This window comes from Leptonychotes weddellii, chromosome 4 (genome assembly GCF_054177405.1).
Source record: "Leptonychotes weddellii isolate Sample4059 chromosome 4, ASM5417740v2, whole genome shotgun sequence".
Lineage (NCBI taxonomy): Eukaryota > Metazoa > Chordata > Mammalia > Carnivora > Phocidae > Leptonychotes > Leptonychotes weddellii.
The window spans coordinates 61,382,469-61,404,843 of NC_138372.1; positions in this window are offsets into that span (position 1 = coordinate 61,382,469).

The following is a 22,375-nucleotide window of genomic DNA, read 5'->3' on the forward strand; positions in this document are numbered from 1 at the left end:
AGAAAAGCAAAACAAACAAAAAAACAAAAAACAACAAAAACCCCAAACCCAAACAATCCAATTAAAAATGGGCAAAGGGAGGTGCCTGGGTGGCTCAGTCGTTAAGCGTCTGCCTTCGGCTCAGGTCATGATCCCAGGGTCCTGGGATTGAGCCCCGCATTGGGCTCCCTGCTCCGCGGGAAGCCTGCTTCTCCCTCTCCCACTCCCCCTGCTTGTGTCCCCTCTCTCACTGTGTCTCTCTCTGTTAAATAAATAAATAAAATCTTTAAAAATAAATAAATAAATAAAAATAAAAATGGACAAAGGATCCAAATAGACATTTTTTTTTTTTCCCAAAGACATATAAGTGGCCAACAGGTACATGAAAAGATACTCAACATTACTAATTACAGAAATGCAAATCAAAATCAGAATGACCTCACATCTGTTAGGATGACCCATTATTTAGAAAAAAACAAAAACAAAACAGAAAATAAAAAGTGTTGGCAAGAATGTGAATAAATTAGGAGTCTTGTGCACTGTTGGTGGAAATGTGAAATGGTACAGCAGCTACAGAAGCAGTATGAAGTTTCTTCAAAAAAATTAGAACTAGAACTTCTATATGATCAATCCAGCAATTCCAATTTTAAGTATTTAACCAAAAGAATTGAAATCAAAATCTTGAAAAGATATTTGTACTCCCATGTTCATTATAACATTATTCATAATAACCAAGATGTAAAAGCAACTTAAATGTTTATAGAAACAGAAGAATGAAGAAAATACATGCATATACAATGGAAAATTATTTAGCCTTTAAAAAGAAATACTGTCATATGTGACATCATACACATACCTTGAGGACATTATGCTAAGTGAAATAAGTCAGTCACGTAAGGACAGATACTACATGATTCCACTTACATGAGGTATCTAAAGTAATCAAAATCATAAACACAGAAAGTACAATGAGGCTTCTAGATCCTGGGGAAATAGGGTACTGCTGTTCAGTGGTTATAAAGATTCAGTTATACAACATGATAACATCACAGCGATATGCTGCAAGTATCGACCTGACAGTTAACAATACAGTACTTTATACTTAATCATTTGTTCAGAGAGGAACTTATGTGTTTTTTTCCACAATAAAAAATAATAAATTTATTTATCTTACAGTTCTGGAGATCAGAAATCTGGAATGGATCTTACCCGGCAAAAATCAATGTGTCAGCAGGCTCTGTTCCTTCTGGAAGCACTTGTTAAAGAATTTGTTTCCTTGTCTTTTCCAGGTTCTAGAGGCTACCTGCCTTGGCTCATAGGCCTTTATTCTGTCTTAAAAACCTTCAACATAGTGTTTTCAGGTCTCTGACACTGATACCCCTGCTTCTCTCTATTATGAGAACCCTTGACTAATTTGGGTCTACCCAGACATAATCTTCCCACCTTAAAATCCTTAATTTAATCACATTTGCAAAGTCTCTTCTGCCATGTAGGGTAACATAGTAAAAATTTGGGGTGTTTAGGAGATAGACTGCTTTGGAGGCAGGTGCATTATTCTGCCTACTTTATGGCCCACAAAGATTTGCATGTTTCACATACAAAATACATCCACCCCACCCTAACATACTCACTGTCATAATGTATGACAGCACCAAATTTCACTTAAGTCTCATTAGCTCAAGAGTCCCAAATTTCATCATATAAGTCAGGTATTGGTGTCTGATACAAGAAACTGGAAAATTTTTTCTCTCCACCTATGGACCTGTGAAACTCAAGAAATAAGCTATCAGATCCCCAAAGCACAATGGTGAAATATGCATAGGATTTCTTACTGGTATTTCCCATTTAAGAGGACCGAAAATGGAAGGGGAAAAAAAAAGTCATTGGTTCTTAGCAATTTCAGAATCCAGCCATACATTAGACTTCAAGGCTTGGGGAAAATATCTTTGGTTTGTGACTCCACCCTCTGTGATTTCACAGAATTTGTAGATTAATGTACAGAAATTTTACTGGACATCTTTTCTGTATTGAGTCTTTCAATCCACATATATGGTGTATTTCTACATATATTTAGTTATTTAGTTTCTTTAAATAATATTCAGTCTTCAATGGAGAGGCCTTGCACATATTTTTGTTAGATTTATTCCTTGGTATTTGTAGGATTTTAATTCTACTATAAGTTATGTTTTTAAATTTTTATTTTCTATTTATTGCAGTTATATAAATATGCTATTTTATTTTTATATTGACCCACATGCTTAATAAACTTAATACATCCAGTAGTTTTTCTGTATTTTGATATTTTCTACACACAGTCATATCATCACTGAACAATGAAATTTTTTTCTCATTAAAAACCTTGTTTTATATTTAATTTTTTTTTTACCTAATTGCACTAGCTAAGACTGTGAGTATAATGTTGAATAGGGATGGTGCTGGCAGATATCCAGATTCAAGAGGAAACATTAGTAAGAAAGTTTTTAAGTGTAGGTATGTTGATATCCTTCATCAGGTTAACAAGTTCCATTCTGTTCCAAGTTTCCTAAGAGATATTTTCATAAATGGATTTTGAATTTTATTAAATCCTTTATATTAAATGATCAAATAATTTTCTCTTTTATTCCATTAATGTGGTTACATGAATTACATTTAAATGTTTAAGCCGCTCATATTCTTGGATTAACCTCCACTTGGTTTCATGTATCTTTCTTTTTTCTATATTACTGGACTCAATTTGCTAATGTTTTGAGTTTTGCATAAGAGATTAATCTATAATTTTCTACTTCTATAATGTTCTTATGTTGGCCTTGTATTTGTCTCCCAATGCAAGCTGAAAAGTCTTCACTCTTTTTCCTGCTATACAGAAACATATGTGTAAAGCTGGTCATTTATTCCTTCCCCTTTTGAAAGACTATTAGTGAAGACTACCAGTCCTGCTGTATTTGTGGGAAGGTTTTAATAAAAGGTTCACATTTTTTTACCAGGTAAACTATTCCATGGTGTACTTATTCTTTTAGTTTTTGTTAAAATGTATTATCAAAGAATTTATCCATTTTATATAAATTATCAAATTTACTGATGTGAATTTATTCATCTTATAAATATCTAAATTTCTAAAGTTGTTCATAATGCCTTATTATCTTTCCAATGTCTATAGGCTCTGTAATGATATTCTCCTTTCACTCTTGATATTGAAAATTTATGTTTTTACTTCTTTTTATTATTTAGTCTTGCTTGGGGTTGATCAAATTTATCTTTTTAAAGAACAATCTACTGGATCTATTGATAATTCTCTATTGTATATTTGGTTTATTTTTATTTAATGCTCTTAAAATAGTTTGCTATAAAACAAACTATTAATGATTGAAAATCTACCAATGAATGAATCTTAGATACTATGTAATAAAAGGCTGTAGATCTTCCACATGATGTATTTTCCACAACAGAGGGTTGCTTTTCTCTTTACTAGGATTTATAGAGTAGAGGGCCTCTCCCCACAGTCTAGTTGGGAATGGAGGTGAGTTGGATTTTGGTTGGAGATTGCCTAAAACTGTCTATTTCTAATTTATTCCCCCTATCCCATCCCTAGAGCTTGACTTTTTCATTGTGGGCCTTTTTCTTTAATTCTGTAGTCCCAAATGATTATAGCATATTTAGTTCTGTCTTTTAGAGGCTTTAACCCCAGCTGTTTATCTTTCTGCCCCACAAAGTTTTAAAATTGCACACCGGTCATATGATTTCAGCTCTTTCCGGGTTGCAATTTGCTCATGTGAATGGCAGCCATTCTTGGTTTCTCTGTTCCCTAGAAGGTTTTCTACAAGAACCAAGCACAGACACTCACCCTTAGTTGTCCCAGATGCCATGGGTGCCCCTGGTAAAAAGTAGATACAAATCTTGTAATTTATGACTCCTTCTAGGGCTTTCATTAACTGCCTGCTTCATTTACAAAACCACCTCTCCATGATGGGTATATTCTTCTTAAATAGCATGAGACTTTGAGGTACATTTTTCTGAATTTTGGACATTTTCAGTCTGACTCTATAGTCCCTGCACAGTTTCAGATTTTAGCAAATGTTCTACAGGAAATATTAGCCATGTGGCCCTTTCAGTTCTCCAATCTTGTTTTACCAGTCTTGAAGGACTGATAAAAGCCCCTCTGGTTTCCCAGTATTCCCCACTGTCATCCTTTTTCCACCCACACACGCACACCAAAATAATCCTCTGCTTGGGCCAAGCCCTATCCTTAGAATCAAGCAAATGACCCCAGAAGAAAAAGATCCAAAGACAATCATCCACACATCTTGAAATAGCTCGTCCTTGTCTAGAAAGTTATCTATCCAATTCTTTTTTCTTCAAAAGGTATCAAAAGAATTTTAAAGTATGGCTTTAAGATATCTGCAAATGTCTTAGATAAAGGGCTAGTATCCAAAATCTATAAAGAACTTATCAAACTCAATACTCAAAAAAACAAAAAATGCAGTCAAGAAATGGGCAGAAGACATGAACAGACATTTCTCCAAAGAAGACATACAAATGGCCAACAGACATATGATAATATGCTCAATATCATTTGGCATCAGGGAAATACAAATCAAAACCACAATGAGATACCACCTCACACCAGTCAAAATAGATAAAATTAACAACTCAGGAAACAACAGATGTTGGCAAGGATGTGGAGAATGAGGAATCCTCTTATACTGTTGGTGGGGATGCAAACTGGGGCAGCCACTCTGGAAAACAGGATGGAGGTTGGAGGTTCCTCAAAAAGTTAAAAATAGAACTACCCTAGGACCCAGCAATTGCACTACTATTTACCCAAAAGATACAACTGTAGCGATCTGAAGAGGCACCCGCTCCCCAATGTTTATAGCAGCAATGTCCACAACAAACTATGGAAAGAGCCCTATTGACGGAGAAATGTATAAGGAAGATGTGATATACATATATCATCTGATATATATCATAAGGTATTATATACATGTCATCTGATATATATGATATTATATATATATATATCATCATATAGTATATATAATGGGATATTACTCAGCCATCAAAAAGAATGAAATCTGTCCATTTCCATTTGCAATGATGTAGATGGAACTAGAGGGTATTATGCTAAGTGAAATACGTCAGAGAAAGACAAATACCATATGATTTCACTCATATGTAGAATTTAAGAAACAAAACAAATGAACATAGGGGAAGGGAAGGAAAAATAAAATAAGATGAAAACAGAGAGGGAGGCAAACCATAAGATACTCTTAACTCTAAGGAACAAACTGAGGGTTGCTGGAGGGGAAGTGGGGAGGATGGGGTAACTGGGTGATGGGCATTATGGAGGACACCTGAAGTAATGAGCACTGGGTGTTGTATGCAACTGATGAATCACTACATTCTACCTCCAAAACTAATAATATAGTATATGTTAATTAAATTGAATTTAAATAAAAATAAAAAGTAAAATAAAGTTTAGAAATTTTTTTTAAAAATTCAATTTTTTAGTTATTGTGAGTTTTGGTGTTGGTCTCTTCCCAGCTATTACCTCCTCTTAGTATCTTATGATGGACTGGAAATGTGGTATGAGAGCAAGGGTCTAGCAGTATGAATGGAATTGTCACTTCCTGAGACAGGGAAAACGGGAGTGGAACTTGTTTGGTTGGGGCAAGGGTAATTATGAGTTTGGTTTGAGTCGTGTCAATTTGGGATGCCTATTAAAGCAATTCAACTGGAGAAGTAAAGAAGGCTGCTGGATGTGAAGCAAGTTCTAGAAAAATTTGAGGTTTGAGATAATAGATGATATTGTCTGAGAAGGGACGGTAAAAAGAAAAGAGATCAGGTCCTAGGAGAGAGAACTGAGACACTTACTTAGAGGTAGGAAAGAAAAAATGAGCTAAGTGAAAACCTGAGCAAATCAATGACTGAATGAAGGCAAAAATACTGTCAAAGAATTACCTCTTCAAAATCTTTGGATTGTAGTGGTTTTATGGGCAAGTCCTTCCACATTTTTAAGATGCATATGGGGAACATATGTCATTAAAGTTTCATGATATTTTGAAACACCAATGTATCAAAATGAACTTGTCATTAGTAATACTTGTTATAACGTTTTAGAACTGAATAAATCCTAAGATCTTGGTCCTCTGTTGCCAAGAAGAGATATGAGGCTTAATCATGGTTAATGATGACCCCCAAGCTTAAGCAATTAGTGGTAGATTGAGAATTAGAATTTAGCAATTCTGGCACTCAGTCTAGTTTTTTGTTTGTTTGTTTACTATACCATCCAACATCTGTTTCTAAACTGAAAGTATTTCAAAATTTACTCTGTGTTAAATAACATCATTTTATTTTTTTAGTTTACCTATTAGGAAATTTGCTAGAAAGTTTATAAATTCTGCCTTTATTTTATTTAGAAATTTGTTTTGGTAATTTTGTAGCATAAGAGGAATAATTACCACTTGTTACATTTAATGAGTTCCTTTAATCATGGTCATTGATAGGTCATAGAAAACTTGAAGGTAAGATTGATATAGATGATTTTATAAAGAAAATTCCTGGAATTATTTTGAAATCAAGTTTTAATCTCTAAAATTAGAAGTCAAAATGTCATTCTTTGGGGGTGGTGAAAAGTGGCCCTTGTTTTGAATAAAACTCAGAATTTTTCAAAAGGCATTTGCTACAATGCCAAAATGCTTAGAGAATTAATTACTGAAAAGTCACTGGAGGAAAAAGTGAATTCATCCTCCCATTTATATGAGTCTAAGATTATTTTTCATTTTATCAAATCAATCCATTTCATAAAGATATATGATACAGCAGATATTCCAGTAATAGAGCCAAGACAGTAAACTTCCTGGTTATTTTAATGAATACTAGGCTAATCTTGGCATCATAAATGCACATGAAAGTAACTATTCCAAGATACTCAGAAACATTTAAAATAACATAATAAAATCACAGTAACATAAGAAATTTACATTTCTTCACACAAGTACCACAAAATTCAAAACCATATTTTAGCATTAAAAAAATATCAGTTACGAACACACAAGTACTTCTAGTCCCTGATTAATGCACCTATTGCTGTGTTTTTGATGTGTCTGTGTGTGCATGTGTGTGTGTGTGCGTGTGTGTAACTTTCCATGAAAAACTGAAGGAGTTATTTGAGCCTTTTTTTAATACATTGCTTCTTTATCCTCCACAGAAATTTAAAATGAAATCAAGTTCTTTATTGTAGGGACTACAGAAACTCAATTAAAACATCAGCTTTCTATTAATCAGCTGTCTAGTAATTACCACATCTTGTCTATTGTATCCTGTTTGCTTCTACAACTTTCTCAAGTACTGGGAAGTGCCCCTTCTAAGAGAAAGCGCCCTGATGTACTTTGCAGGAAGGAGTACACTGAAGGGCAGCTGGTCTAAAAGGAACAAGTAACACTTTGAAGTAATGACCTGGCTAATTAATGCTGGATTCCGGTAGAAATCCTACTCCTACCGAAGTACTTATGACATCCATGTTAATACTAAATGAGCCCATCAGAATTAATGTCCTTGCAACAAATACCAAAGGAGTGGAGAATATTAGGCTATTATTGTAAAGTGTTACACAGAAAGGCGAAAAGACTAAGGCTTAAAAGAAAATAGCCATGATTTGTTTCCGAGACGAGGAATCCATATTTATTAAATACATAAAGACATGGAAACACACAGAATATTTGACTCCCAGTTCTGCCCATTTTAAGTGTAAAAATGAGTTGGTCTAAAAATTGTAATGTCTAATACCATGAAAATTATTTAACGATATCCTACCTTTGCCTTTTTTTTTTTTTTAATCAACCTTTTACCTTACCTCTTATGTGGCATATATGCACACATTCTATATATACAAACAAAGCCTGTAGAAACAGGTTTCCCCTGCATAAGGCTTTAACGTTTTATCCTTAACACAATGTAGCTGTGGTCATCTTAATTTATGATCTAATTAATAATCTAAATTAAAAAAAACTTTAAAATGCCTACAGAATTGTAGTCATTTTCAAACAGTTTCACAACCTAAGATTTTACACAGTTTCCTAAAAAGCCACGTCAGGAGGCGATATAAAGAGAAGGCCCTGCTGAAAGAACCTTTCCTCTACCTCCTACCAGCCCTACAGGAAGCAGAGCATCCCTACTGCTCTCTTTTAACTTTTGCGGTTCTATGTAAGGTTTTATTGGGGGAAAAAAGCTGTTGCTTGAGAACAAATTTCAAATAAATTTGAAAAGCTTTGTCCTAATCAAAATTGCTAAAGTAAATGATCTGTTTTAAATATTTATCTTTTTTATAAAGGCACTGTTGGTACATAAAGGGTTTCTGAGGGCCATGTGCCGGTTCCCAGCAAGAACTGAACATAGTCAAATATTTTCAAACTGTAGTGGCTTCTTGTCCACATGACCTCAAGGCTCACCCAAATCACTTCCCTGCCTTCCAGTGCATCTTCTTCCAGTCTCCTGCTGGGGAGCTCTCATTCTGCTCACTGTGCTTAGAGTTACCTTTCACTTTAACCATCATGGTAGGTATGCACATAGAAGACAAACATGAGTCACTTCTATACTTAGGATGAATATAAGTGGTAATGCCCTCTCTTTGCCTCTACTGCTATAGGCTGTATATATTTCTACTCACACCAGTCACATTCCTCTCTCTAAATATATTTCTAAAGAATCTGGGCGCCTGGGTGGCTCAGTTGGTTAAGCGACTGCCTTCGGCTCGGGTCATGATCCTGGAGTCCCGGGATCAAGTCCCGCATCGGGCTCCCTGCTCAGCGGGGAGTCTGCTTCTCCCTCTGACCCTCCCCCCTCTAATGCTCTCTCTATCTCATTCTCTCTCTCAAATAAATAAATAAAATCTTAAAAAAAAAAAAAAAAGAATCCCATTCTAGAACACTTACTAGTCTGCATGTTTGCTTTCCATTATTAGGTACTGGAGGCAGGGCCTGAGCCTTTTTTTTCCTTTCGTGTTCTTAAGTCAGTGCCTTCCATAGAAAACCTGTATGGGAATCACCCAAGGATACACACTAAAAACATAGAATTACGGGTACCACTCTGATTTACAACTAAAAATTTCTGGTCTAAGAATAATATTTGTACTGTAAATCTGAACTTTCAACAAGTTAAGCAGGTGATATTTCTAGCAACAAAAGCTTGAGAATTAATGTCTATTGCCTCTAAGGGATATAGTAAGTATTTAATTAGAGTATATGTGTTGATTAAATTAGTAAAACCAACCTCTGCAACAGGCCTTAGGATAACCACTCTGAGTGCCAAATGGCCTTATTTTTTGTGAAGCTGCATTTCATATGACTAGCTCTAAATAAAAAGACATCAGATTGCTGAATAACATATTCTACTATAACGGCTAAGTAACCCACTTGCTACCACCCCCCGGACACACATACACAACGACTGCCCTACATAACAGAGCTTATCAAGTTTCCAAAAATAAAGGGAGAGATTAATTTACAGTTTTGATAATACAGATTTTTATGATGCTTCAAATTTGGTTTAAATTTAAGCCAATAATTTGATTTCCTTTTCTCATGCAAAAACAATTATGTGCAATATCCTTCACTCTAAAGCAATTTCAGTATTACATTTCGTTTCCAGGACTAAAGTATCCTCCAATGAAATCTCACTGAATTTGGCCAGCGAAATATTTTCTCACTGGTAAATACAACTTTCCTTCAGTGGTCAGTGACACAGGGTTTTATAAGACCACGTCTCTATCAAAAGATGGGACAAAGAGATGTTTTTCTGCCTAAATAAGAGCATTTCCCACAGAATTTCCTTTCTTTCTTTCTACCCTTTTCCTCAACAAATTAATTACCAATTAAAGATTAATTATCAATTCTAATCTAATGTATACCTAATTTGTAAACCTAGCCGAAACCATTCCATTTACTCATTATCTTTGTCTTTAAAGACCAGATAAACACCTACACTCAAGATATTTTATCACCACAGTAAACGTTGTTGGTATTAAATCAGACTTAACCACTGACTTATAAAAATAGTTCTGTCTGATGCTTTTTAATAAAGGTGCTGTATTGTCAACAACCCAAACTTCAAACCTAGAAGCCATCATAAGTTCTCCTATCTCTTTCCTTTTGCCTTCATCTGAGAATTTCCGAATTCCACAGCATCTATCATCCCTTTATTTCCATTCTCAATATCATCACTACTTCTGCCCTCCCTGCTGGACATCTACCATGATCTGCCAAAGGGTCCCCTGGCTTCCTGTTTTTACTATGTAAACTCATGTTGCAAGAAACTGCCAAAACAAACTTCTCAATGTCATTTGTATTAAATCACTCTCCTCTCCTGCTCAAAACCTTGCATTTATTCCCCAGGTCTTACATCATTTTTAGTTGCCTCTAATATTTCTATAAGAGAATATTCTAAGTTGATCTTCTACCACATATACCCTAAACTCTGGTCAAAATACATAAATTATTATACATACCCTATTCCCTTCATTTTCCTATTCAGCTCCAACTAGAATATTCTGCATCTCTCCAGGCAATATTCTGTATATGGCTCAATCTGCAATTCTCCTCTCTTTTTTCTTCCATCACCTTAAATCTTTCAATTCAACTACCTAAGCACACCAGTAGATAAATGGAAACATTACTTTCAATGCGTGAATTTATAAGTTTGTTTTTAAAGATTTTATTTATTTATTTGAGAGAGAGAGAGAGTGCACACAAGCAGGGGGAGCAGGAGAGGGAGAGGCAGGCTCCCTCTGAGCAGGGAGCCCGATGCAGGGCTCGGTCCCAGGACCCTGAGATCATGACCTGAGCCGAAGGCAGATGTTTAACCAACTGAGCTACCCAGGTGCCTGGAATTTATGTTTGAATTAAGAAAAGAAAAGGAGAAGATAGGACTCAGCTCTTTGCAAAACATCCTGATTTAGAATGCTAGGCTCCGGTATTTTTTTTTTTTTTTAGATTTTATTTATTTATTTGAGAGAGAGAGAGAATGAGAGACAGAGAGCACAAGAGGGAAGAGGGCAGAGGGGGAAGCAGACCCCCAGCCGAGCAGGGAGCCCGACGTGGGACTCAATCCCGGGACTCCAGGATCATGACCTGAGCCGAAGGCAGTCGCTTAACCAACTGAGCCACCCAGGCGCCCTAGGCTCCGGTATTTAATTTTATTTAATTTTATCTACCTCTAATATTCCAGTAAGTTTTATAAACAAATAAGCAACTACCCAGCAATATGTCTCAAAGCATAGTTCTAACCTTCAGACCTCATTACTTTTGAGAGAAGAACTGTTATAAGATTATATCTAAGAAGTAAAAATCTTGAGAATAACATTCTTTGATTTGTTTACTCATTCATTCTGAGGCCCAACGATGTGAACAAGACATATCCTTGCCTGAGAAGTTCTCGAAGCTAAGGGGCTCCAACAATTATTGCTAGGTAAGTCCCCATTACCTATTAGTTTATTTCTATTCAAGAGTCAGGGTCTCTGCCAATGGCAAGGGTATTCTACATGTAAGTAAAAAGGGATGGCTTAAAGGAATCGTATTTCTAATTACCAAGTTACTTTTTCAAGAGGTAACGGCTGCTCCTACAGGAGTTTCCTAAACTGAAGGAGAATTGAGATCCAACTTGTGAAGTTGTTACAGATTCTCTCTCCTTATCAGCTTCAAGCTAATAACTTTTTTTATGAAAAAGGAATGATTCTTATTATTAGGGACTAATAATTACATCAAAACATAGATTTGTACAACCTAGTAATATTGTAGTATCGACACCACTACTACTGCTGCTGCTACTGCTGCTGCTGCTGCTACTGCTGCTACTAGTGCTACTGCTGCTACTACTACTGCTACTACTACTGCTCCTGCTGCTGCTGCTACTACTACTACTGTTGCTTCTACTACTGCTGCTGCTGCTACTACTATTGCTACTGCTGCTACTACTGCTGGTACTACTACTGCTGCTACTACTACTACTGCTACTACTACTGCTGCTGCTGCTACTACTGCTGCTACTGCTGCTACTACTACTGCTGTTGCTGCTACTACTTCTGCTGCTGCTACTACTACTGCTGCTACTACTACTGCTGTTGCTGCTACTACTGCTGCTTCTACTGCTGCTGCTGCTACTACTGCTACTGCTGCTGCTACTACTGCTGCTGCTGCTGCTGCTACTACTGCTGCTGCTGCTACTACTACTGCTGCTTCTACTACTGCTGCTGCTGCTGCTGCTACTGCTGCTGCTGCTGCTGCTACTGCTGCTACTACTGCTGCTGCTACTACTGCTGTGTTGCTACTACTACTGCTGCTGCTACTACTGCTGCTGCTGCTGCTACTGCTGCTGCTGCTGCTGCTACTGCTGCTACTGCTGCTACTACTGCTGCTGCTACTACTGCTGTGCTGCTACTACTACTGCTGCTGCTGCTACTACTGCTACTACTGCTGCTGCTGTTGCTGCTACTACTACTGCTGCTGCTACTACTGCTACTACTGCTGCTGCTGCTACTACTGCTACTGCTGCTGCTACTGCTGCTACTACTGCTACTGCTGCTACTACTGCTACTGCTGCTACTACTACTACTACTGCTGTTGCTACTACTACTGCTGTTGCTGCTACTACTGCTGCTACTACTACTGCTGTTGCTGCTGCTACTGCTACTACTGCTGCTGCTACTACTGCTGTTGCTGCTACTACTACTGCTGCTGCTGCTACTACTACTGTTGCTACTACTACTACTACTACTACTACTACTAATTTGCCTAGGTGAAGGGTGACATTTAAATTAGGGAGAAAAGGTGTAATGGGTCAAGTACATTCTACAGAGATATTATTGGAAAAACACATTCAGGTAAGGATGATCTTTAGGTTGGTTTCTAGCAGAGAATTAAAGTGGGTTTGTCAGGGTCTGCAAAAATAAACACATAAACAAAGAAAAGGTATGTCCAGGCAATTTACAGAGGAAATCCCAAAGCTAATAAACAGGTGGAGATGCTGAAAATTATTAGTAATAAGAGAAATGCAAATTAGAACTAAAAGGATATATACTGTAACTCTATGATTCTTATATTTTCAAAAAATAGAACACTGAATAATGCTAAGTGTGGAAGATGATAGGTACATGAATTGCTGGTGGGAGTATAGATTGAACAGCCCTCCTGGAGAGCAATCTGGCCCTAATACACACATTAAGTATATATATACTTATAGTTGTCCTGCTCTTGGATTTCTAACAATCTCCCAAATAAACAAGTACTCCCTCACAAGTCCACAAAGGGACAAATACAGATTTGTTCATACAATATTACACTTAGAATGAATGGATTAAATATACACAGAGTAACTGGAAGAAAACTTCAAGGTGTGGTACTTATTGTCAACGACTCTGAATTGTTTGACATTTTACCCTACTTTCAAGTTAAGAAATTAATCTGCCACAGTTTTCTGAATGTTAGCAGTTTAGGGAGAATGAATGTGTTGGTCATGATAAAGCAAGCAGCATGACCTTCATGTTCCTACCTATTTCCCATGCCCCGGTCCCACAGGGGCCACATGGTGGCTGAGATGGAGGTTACATATGCAGTGGGTTTGCAGTAAGGGAACTGGGTTCTATCTTTCCACTGAATTATCATTAACCCATTGGCTTTCCTCATGTGTTGCAAGATCAGTGCTACAGTTCAGACATCAAATCATCAGATCTGTATTTAATACAGGAATACATGGAGATGGGCAGTGTTAGCAGTAACTATCCCTTTTTATTAGCAAAGTTAAAGCTTCCCAGAAAACTGCCCTTGCCCCCTTTTAGAGCTACCTGGTTAAATAGCCAGGGAAGTTGAGAAATTGGAAATATGACTGACAATTTTACCTAGGCATGGGCATACAGTGTTTAACAATAAAACAATAGTGAAATCTAGTTAGCAATGAAGAAGCTGTTCATAGATTAAAGGGTAGGTGACTTACAAGGCTTGCCACATATATCAATGAAGGTAATTCAAGAACTGTGGTGAACGGTACAGATGAGATAAAAGTTCAGTTGTACATATTCATTAACAGGGCAACTTAATGAATTCTACCAAACGTGTGTGTGTGTGTGAGTGTGCGTGCACACGTGCATGTGTGTTTATAAGAGAGGTGAAACATATATAAATGTCTAGCACCCTAGTACTGACCAGTTATTTTTTCCTTCCCATCACTTCTTTCCTTTTTAATCTGACAGTATCACCCTTTTTTGGTTAAAATTAGTTAATCCTAAAACAGCACCTAAAAACTCAAGGTATCAGCTCTGTGTAGGGAGGTTGGATAGAAGCAACTAACTTTGATCTATTTCCATCCAGTAGGATTCAATTGAGAGTCCACTGAAAATGGAATAAAACTAATGCCCATTTTGTAATTTTGTAAGGGACTGTATTAGGTTTCTCTTACTTAGTAAGCTTTATATGTTTAGTTCTCTTTTTGGGCCCTCCCATTCCTGTTTATATCTTTGTCCTCCAAAAGTATAATTCAGAGAAGTTTTTGAAATTTCCTCTGACAATGCTGTCACATTCCAAGAAACGAGGCCATTTTTCATAATTTTACACTCATTTTTTAGTGTTTGGTGGTCACTGGTGATCAAGTTTTTGGTTCATGTATACACACAGGATGTATAGTAAATTACCTTATATATAAAATCACAAGCAACTGCCCCCCCAATATACATAGCTATTCAAATTCAGTAAATAATCATTTATTAACCAAAAATAAATAGAAGCAATTTTAATCTTGTCTTTCTTGAAAAATTTCAAAGAGGAGTGGATTCATTCTGCATTGCAAAATATTTTCAATTCCCCATTCAAAAATCTAAAACTTTTAGACGCTCCACCAAATACACATTGGCTCTTAATGCTCCTGACCCATTTTCCCACTGTGTCTAGATCTATACTTCTCAATTGCTCTTTACAGTGCAAAGTCAGATTTTCAGCTCTTCTGGTTCTTGTTCTCACTCATTAACCTTGATCTTCATGATAATATCCAAGAGAAATAGGACTTGAAAAATCCATCTTAGAATGATGGTAGTGGTAGGAGGGATTAAAGTTGGAGGAGAAGAAGGGATGCCTGATACATGAGAAGACACTGTGACCATTTATGCATTGATATTTATGAATATTTTACTACATGATAAAATGTTTCTTTAATTATGTTAAATAAATAAAAGTGGTGTACAAGGATTGGAAGACTAAAGGATATAAAAGCCATGGAGAGACTGACATAAAAGAAATAGAAATTTTAAAAAATAAAAGAAATGAAATAAAAGAAACAAAGAAGAGATAAGATGGTGACCACTAAGGGACAAGGGGAATAAGGAATTGCTGTTTAATGGACAAAAACATTCAGTCATGCAAGATGAAAAGTTTCTAGAGATCCCTTGCATAATACTGTGCTAATAGTTATTAATTTTGTATTGTACACTTAAAAATATGTTAAGAGGGGGTGCCAGGGTGGCACAGTGGGTTGAGCAACCAACTCTTGATTTCGGCTCAGGTCGTGATCTCAGGGTTGTGATACAGAGCCCCGTGTTGGTCTCCACACTCAGTGCGCACTCTGCTTGAGATTCTCTCTCCCTTTCCCTCTGCCCCCCACTCCATTCTAACAATAAATAAATAAATCTTTAAAAAAATGCTAAGAGGATAGATCTTATGGGTGGGTTTTTAAAACCACAATAAAAAATTACTCTGCCATGAAAAAGTCCGTGAAATAAAGATGTGCAAATAAGTGAAAGTAGTTCCAATTTTTAAACAAGTAAACAAATTAAAAGTGATGTGAAATCTGAACAAGAATTTCTATCCGAGGATATCATAAAAATTAAAGAAATTCAACCCCCATTTATATAAATAATATAAAAGTTCTGCTAAAAATAATGTATTCTCTCATGTTTCCAAATCCATAGATAATAAAATATTTCATAAGATTTAAAATGCTAAGCTTATAAGAAACACAATTATTTGATATGCTAAAAACAGAGACCCACAGCAAAAAAACAAGAGTAAGAGAATTAACAATGCTTCAGTAATGCTGATTAAATAAAGTATAACTGCTTTTCAAGGAGGAGGAAATGAAACCAGGAGGTTCTGAAATAACAATATTGAATTTTGCATAAATAAGGTAGAATTAAATTGGAAAAGATTGAATGTGTTTGTCAGAGAGTTTCTACAATAAACTTCTATAGTCTATATGCTTCTCAGTTATGGGGCTTTCACCCCTGGAAAATATGGAAAATACAGGTGATTTAACTGTCTAGAAAAGGGGATTGAATGGAACTTTTAAATCATGCATGTTATTAATGCCCGGCAGGACAAGGTAACTTCTACTAAGAGCCCACAATGCTTTGTTAATATCTCATTAATCAAGATGAATCTGCAGAAAGGCTGTCAAAAATAGCAACATACCCAAACTCTGCATTTTAGATATTTACATATTTCACACTTAAATAGAAACCGTATTAAGCTTATGCACTACTCTGTTGATCAGTTTATGAAAATGTCTTTCTGCTTATTCATAAGAATTAATTAACAATTAAAATTATATTTTTAAAGTCCTTTTGAGCAAAATGATTAAGGGTCTATAGGTGCATATGTCTGAGGGGTTGGGGAAAATAATAGAATTTATTTTTGGTACTCAGAATTGAGATATAAAGATTAAGTAACTCAAAATAATGTGTTCATTCTATATGTGCTTTTTTAAATAATCTGTTGTTTTGTAGCTATTCTACATCTAATCATTAGAAATTCTCTACACAGTTGTTAAATAATAAATGTATTATTAGAATTAATAAACCTTATAACATTTTTTCAGAAATGCTAATTATGCCTCATAACACCTAGCAATTGTGATATTGTACTACTGTATCATTTTTTCTTTTTTCTTTTTTTTTTTTTTTGAGACAAAGCAATTTCTTCAGTTTCCTGGAGTATGCTTTTGGCAGGAAAATTAGAAACAATAATTTTGTTCCCAGGACTGCCACTGGCGCACTGTGTGATGCATTTATACTTTTTTTGCCTCAGTTTCTCCCATTACTGAAATAAAACAGTAATGGTTGCCACTTTAAAATCTCATTGGGTTGCTGTGAGAAATAATGAGACTAGAGGGGAGTGGTTTGACAGAATGAGGCAAGGATCCTTGAACATTAAAGAGAATTCAATGTAGATGTCTAAATAACAAAAATATCATGATTAAGCAATTGCACGGTACTGTACTGTCTTATTTCATTAGCTCTTTCTCACCAAAGCCGATTAGGAAAATTTGGTTATATAGCCCATTTTAGAAAAGGAAGGAAATTTAAATATTCACAGAAGAAAGGCAGTATGTGCATGACACTTGAAAACAAAGCCTATGAACCAAGTGGAAATTTTGAAATGGTTTAGGCTACTACCTATTTAACTCAAGCTCGTTTTATCATCAGAAGCTTTAGCATTTCAGAATTTTACAGGAATATCTAAAATTCTTAATAGAAATTCCAGGAAGTTCAGAAACTTCTCAGCACGAATATAAAGAAGCAAGAAATAATCAATTTTATGACCAAATATTTCATTTCTAAATTCTGAGTCCCAAAAGTGACTCTTGCTAATGAAATGCTAAGATGGAATCATTGTAGGAATAAATACTAGAAAAACTTTCCTTTTTTTCTTTTTCCCTCTTTCTTCCAAGAAACATGAGTGAGTGATTGAGCATATATTCCTTTTACATCATACAGTCTTAGAGTGTTTTTCTTTTGTTTTTTTTTTTTCCCTGAAGAACTACCTAGTACATGATAAACTATTCTCCCTAGGCAAATATTTAACCTGGCTATAGTTGAATCTTGAAAAGATAGAACTTAAAAAAGTATGTAATTTTTGACTTGGATTTTTAAAATTCAAGTGAGACTACTGCTTTACCAATGACACTAATTTCTCCTAACTAAAAAATGCATGAAAAATCAGATGATTACTTGTTTCCATAAATTGTAACCTGAGACAGTTTTAGATAGTTGAGTAAAGGATGCTTATGTCACACTTTCTCTATTTCTTAACCAAGTTTTAGTTTTCAGTTTTCGTAAGGGGTTAGGAATGATTGATACTAAAAAGTATTTCCAAGGAATGTATAGAAATTGAGCAAGGTATACAAAATCATTTGTGCAACATTTTGTGGTATGCTCAATATTTTAAAATCTATTTCCATGATACTTTTTAATATTGTGATCAATTTCCCAAAGAGACATGACTTATAAAAAGAGGTTGTGAAATTGTTCTTATAGATTACTTTCCCCTGAGATACCAAATGCAACTTTGTGATGCCCTTCCTAAAATAAAAGGTACCTATTTGTATTTTCCTGCTTTCATTGCTGTAGTAAAGATGGTAGGATTTTGCTTTCTAAAAGACATAATAAGATGGGTTAAAAGACAAGGCTCACCAACACAAAATTGTTTCTTCCTGCAGATGTATGTTTGACAATAGCAGTTCTAAGTGAATTATATATAATATACTAAATATATATACTATATATAACTATTTTATATAAGTAATATATAAATATATAAAAATATATGACAGTAATATGTATTATATATGTATTATATATACTAATATTACATACATATACACTGCAAATATATATATACATATATATATGTATAAATATATACACACACACACATACACTGCAAAATTTAATAAAAGGAAATCTAATATAAAATAAAGTCAGGAGGGAAAGACTTCCAGGGAAGATGGCAGAGTAGAAGGAGCCTAGCTTCACCTCGTTCCACAGATATATCTAGATAATACTTTCATCAGTGTAAATAGTCCAGAAAATAATCTGACAACTGGCAGACAGACTCTCCACAACTAAATGTAAAAAAGAGAACACACTGAAAAGGCTAGGAATGACAAAAATGTGGTCAGGAGCCAAACTATTGATTATAAAAGAATATTATGAAAAAGTATATGTCAACAAATTGGACAACCTAGAAGAACTTGATAAATTCCTAGAAACATATAACTTCCTAAAACTGAATCAGGAAAAAAAAAAAAAATTTGAACAGACCAATTACCAGCAATGAAATCAATAATCAAAAAAACTCCCAACAGGGTGCCTGGGTGGCTCAGTTGGTTAAGCGACTGCCTTCGGCTCAGGTCATGATCCTGGAGTCCCAGGATCGAGTTCCACATCGGGCTCCCTGCTCAGCAGGGAGTCTGCTTCTCCCTCTGACCCTCCCCCCTCTCATGCTCTCTTTCTATCTCATTCTCTCTCTCAAATAAATAAATAAAATCTTTAAAAAAAAAAAAAAAACTCCCAACAAACAAAAAGTCCAGGACCAGATAACTTCACAGGTGAATAATACCAAACATTTCAAAAGACTTAATACCTATTGTTCTCAAATTGTTCCAAAAAATAGAAGTAAAGCTTCCAAATTCATTCTATGAGGCCAGTATTACCCTGATACCAAAACCAGATAACGACACTACAAAATAAGAGAACTAAAGGTGAATATCTCTGATGAAATAGATGCAAAGATACTGAACAAAATATTAGCAAACCTAATCCAATAATACATTAAAAAAGTCATTCATCATGATCAAGTGGGATTCATTCCTGTGATGCAAGAGTGGTTCATATTTACAAATCAATCAATTTGATACATCACATGAACAAGAAAAAGCATAAAAACCATATCATTTCAACAGATGCAGAAAAAGCATTTGACAAAGTACGATATCCATTCATGATAAAAATCCTCAGCAAAGTAGGTTTAGAGGTAACATACCTCTACATAATAAAGGCCATATATGGAAAAATACACAGCGAACATCATACTCAGCAGTGAAAAACTGAGAGCTTTCCCCTAAGGTCAGGAATAAGACAAGGATACCCACACTCATCACTTGATTCAACATAGTACTAGAAGTCCTAGCCACAGAAATTAAATAACAAAAAGAAATAAAAGGCTTCTAAATTGGTAAAGAAGAAGTAAAACTTTCATTATTTGCAGATGATGTGATACTTCATACAGAAAATCCTAAAGACCATCAAAACTACGAGAACTAATAAATGAATTCAGTAAGGTCACAGGATATAAAGTCAATATACAGAAATATATTCCATTTCTATACACTAATAATGAAGTAGAAAGAGAAATTAAGAGAACAGCCCCATTTACAACTGCACCAATAATAATAATATATATAGGAATAATCTTAAAAAAGAAGGTAAAAGATCTGTACTCTGAAAATTATAAAACCATGATGAAAGAAGAAGTTGAAGATGACAAACAAATGGAAAGATATTCCATGCTCATGGATTGGAAGAATTAATATGGTTAAAATATCCATACTATGCAAGTAATCCACAGGTTTAATGCAATCCCTATCAAAATAGCAAAAACATTTTTCACACAGCAGAAACAAACCTAAAATTTGTATGGAACCACAAAAGACCTCAAATACCCAAAACAATCTTGAAAAAGAACAAACTGAAGGTATTATAATCTTAGATTTCAAGATATACTACAAAGCTGTAGTAATGAAAACAGTATGGTACTGACACAAAAATAGACACATAGATCAGTGGAATAGAATAGAGAGCCCAGAAATAAACCCACAATTCTCTGGTCAATTAATCTTTGACAAAGGAGACAAGGATATGTAATTGGAACAACAAATGGTGTTGGGAAAACTGGACAGCTACGTGCAAAAGAATGAAACTGGACCACTTTCTTACACTATCCACAAAAATAAACCTAAAATGGATAGACTTAGATGTGAGACCTGAAACCATAAAAATCCTAGAAGAGAGCACAGGCAGTAGTTTCTGCGATATTGGCCATAGCAAACATTTTTTTTTTTTTAGTTATGTCTCCTCAGGCAAGGAAACAAAAGCAAAAATAAACTATTGGGACTACATCAAGATAAAAAACTTCTGCACAGAGAAGGGAACAATCACCAAAGCTAAAAGACAACCTACTAAATGGGAGAAGATATTTAAAAATGACATAACTCATAAAGGGTTAGTATCCAAAATATATGAAGAACTTCTGCAACTCAACACACAAAAAAACCCCCCAAATAATCCAATTAAAAAATGGGTAGAAGACATGAACAGACATTTCTCCAAAGAAGACATACAGATGGCCAACAGACACATGAAAAGATGCTCAACATCACTCATCACCAGGGAAATGTAAGTCAAACCTACCATGAGATATCGCCTCACACTTGTCAGAAAGGCTAAAATAAAAAACACAAACAAGTGTTGGCCAGGATGTGAAGAAAAAGAAACCTCATGCACTGTTGATGGGACTGCAAAATGGAGCAGCCACTGTGGAAAATAGTATGGGAGTCCCTCAAAAAATTAAAAATAGAATTACCATATGATCGAGTAATTCTACTATTGGGTATTTACCCAAAGAATATGAAAGCATTAATTCAAAAAGGTATATGCATGCCTATGTTTAGGACAGTATTATTTACAGTAGCCAAAATATGGAAGTAACCATATCCATCAGTAGATGAATGGATAAAAAAGTTGTAGTATATATACACAGTAGAATATTTCTCAACTATAAAAAGGAATGAACTCTTGCCGTTTGCAACAACATGGATGGATCTACAAGGTATTATGCTAAGTGAAATAAATCAGAGCAAGACAAATACCATACGATTTCACTCATATGTGGAATTTACCAAACAAAACAAAGAAAAAAAAAAAAGAGAGAGACAAACCAAAAAGCAGACTCTTAACTACAGAGAACAAACTGATCATTATCAGTAGGGGGTGGGTAGGAGGATGTATCCAATAGGTAAAGGGGATTAAGAGTACATTTATGATGATGAGCTCTGAGTTATGTATAGAATTGTTGAATCACTATATTGTACACCTGAAACCAATATAACAGTGCATGTTAATTATATTGGGATAAAAATAAAAATAAAATGGAATCAGGAGGACAAGGGGCCAGAAATAGGAGCTCCCACACCCTATCACTGCCCATCAATTGCAGATGCCAACAGGAAGGGATACACCCTAAATTCTCAACAGGAAGAAACCTATATTGTACTACCCCAGCAGGAGGAAGAAAGATCTTCTTGCCTCACAATACTCAGCCAATGACAGACTGCCACAACTCAGCCAATGACAAGCCATTCCTCCTTGAACTCTGTTTACTCCAATGAACTTGTTTATAAAAACCACTCCCAGGGCGGGCGCCTGGGTGGCTCAGTTGGTTAAGCAACTGCCTTCGGCTCAGGTCATGATCCTGGAGTCCCAGGATCGAGTCCCGCATCGGGCTCCCTGCTCGGCAGGGAGTCTGCTTCTCCCTCTGACCCTCCCCCCTCTCATGCTCTCTCTATCTCATTCTCTCTCTCAAATAAA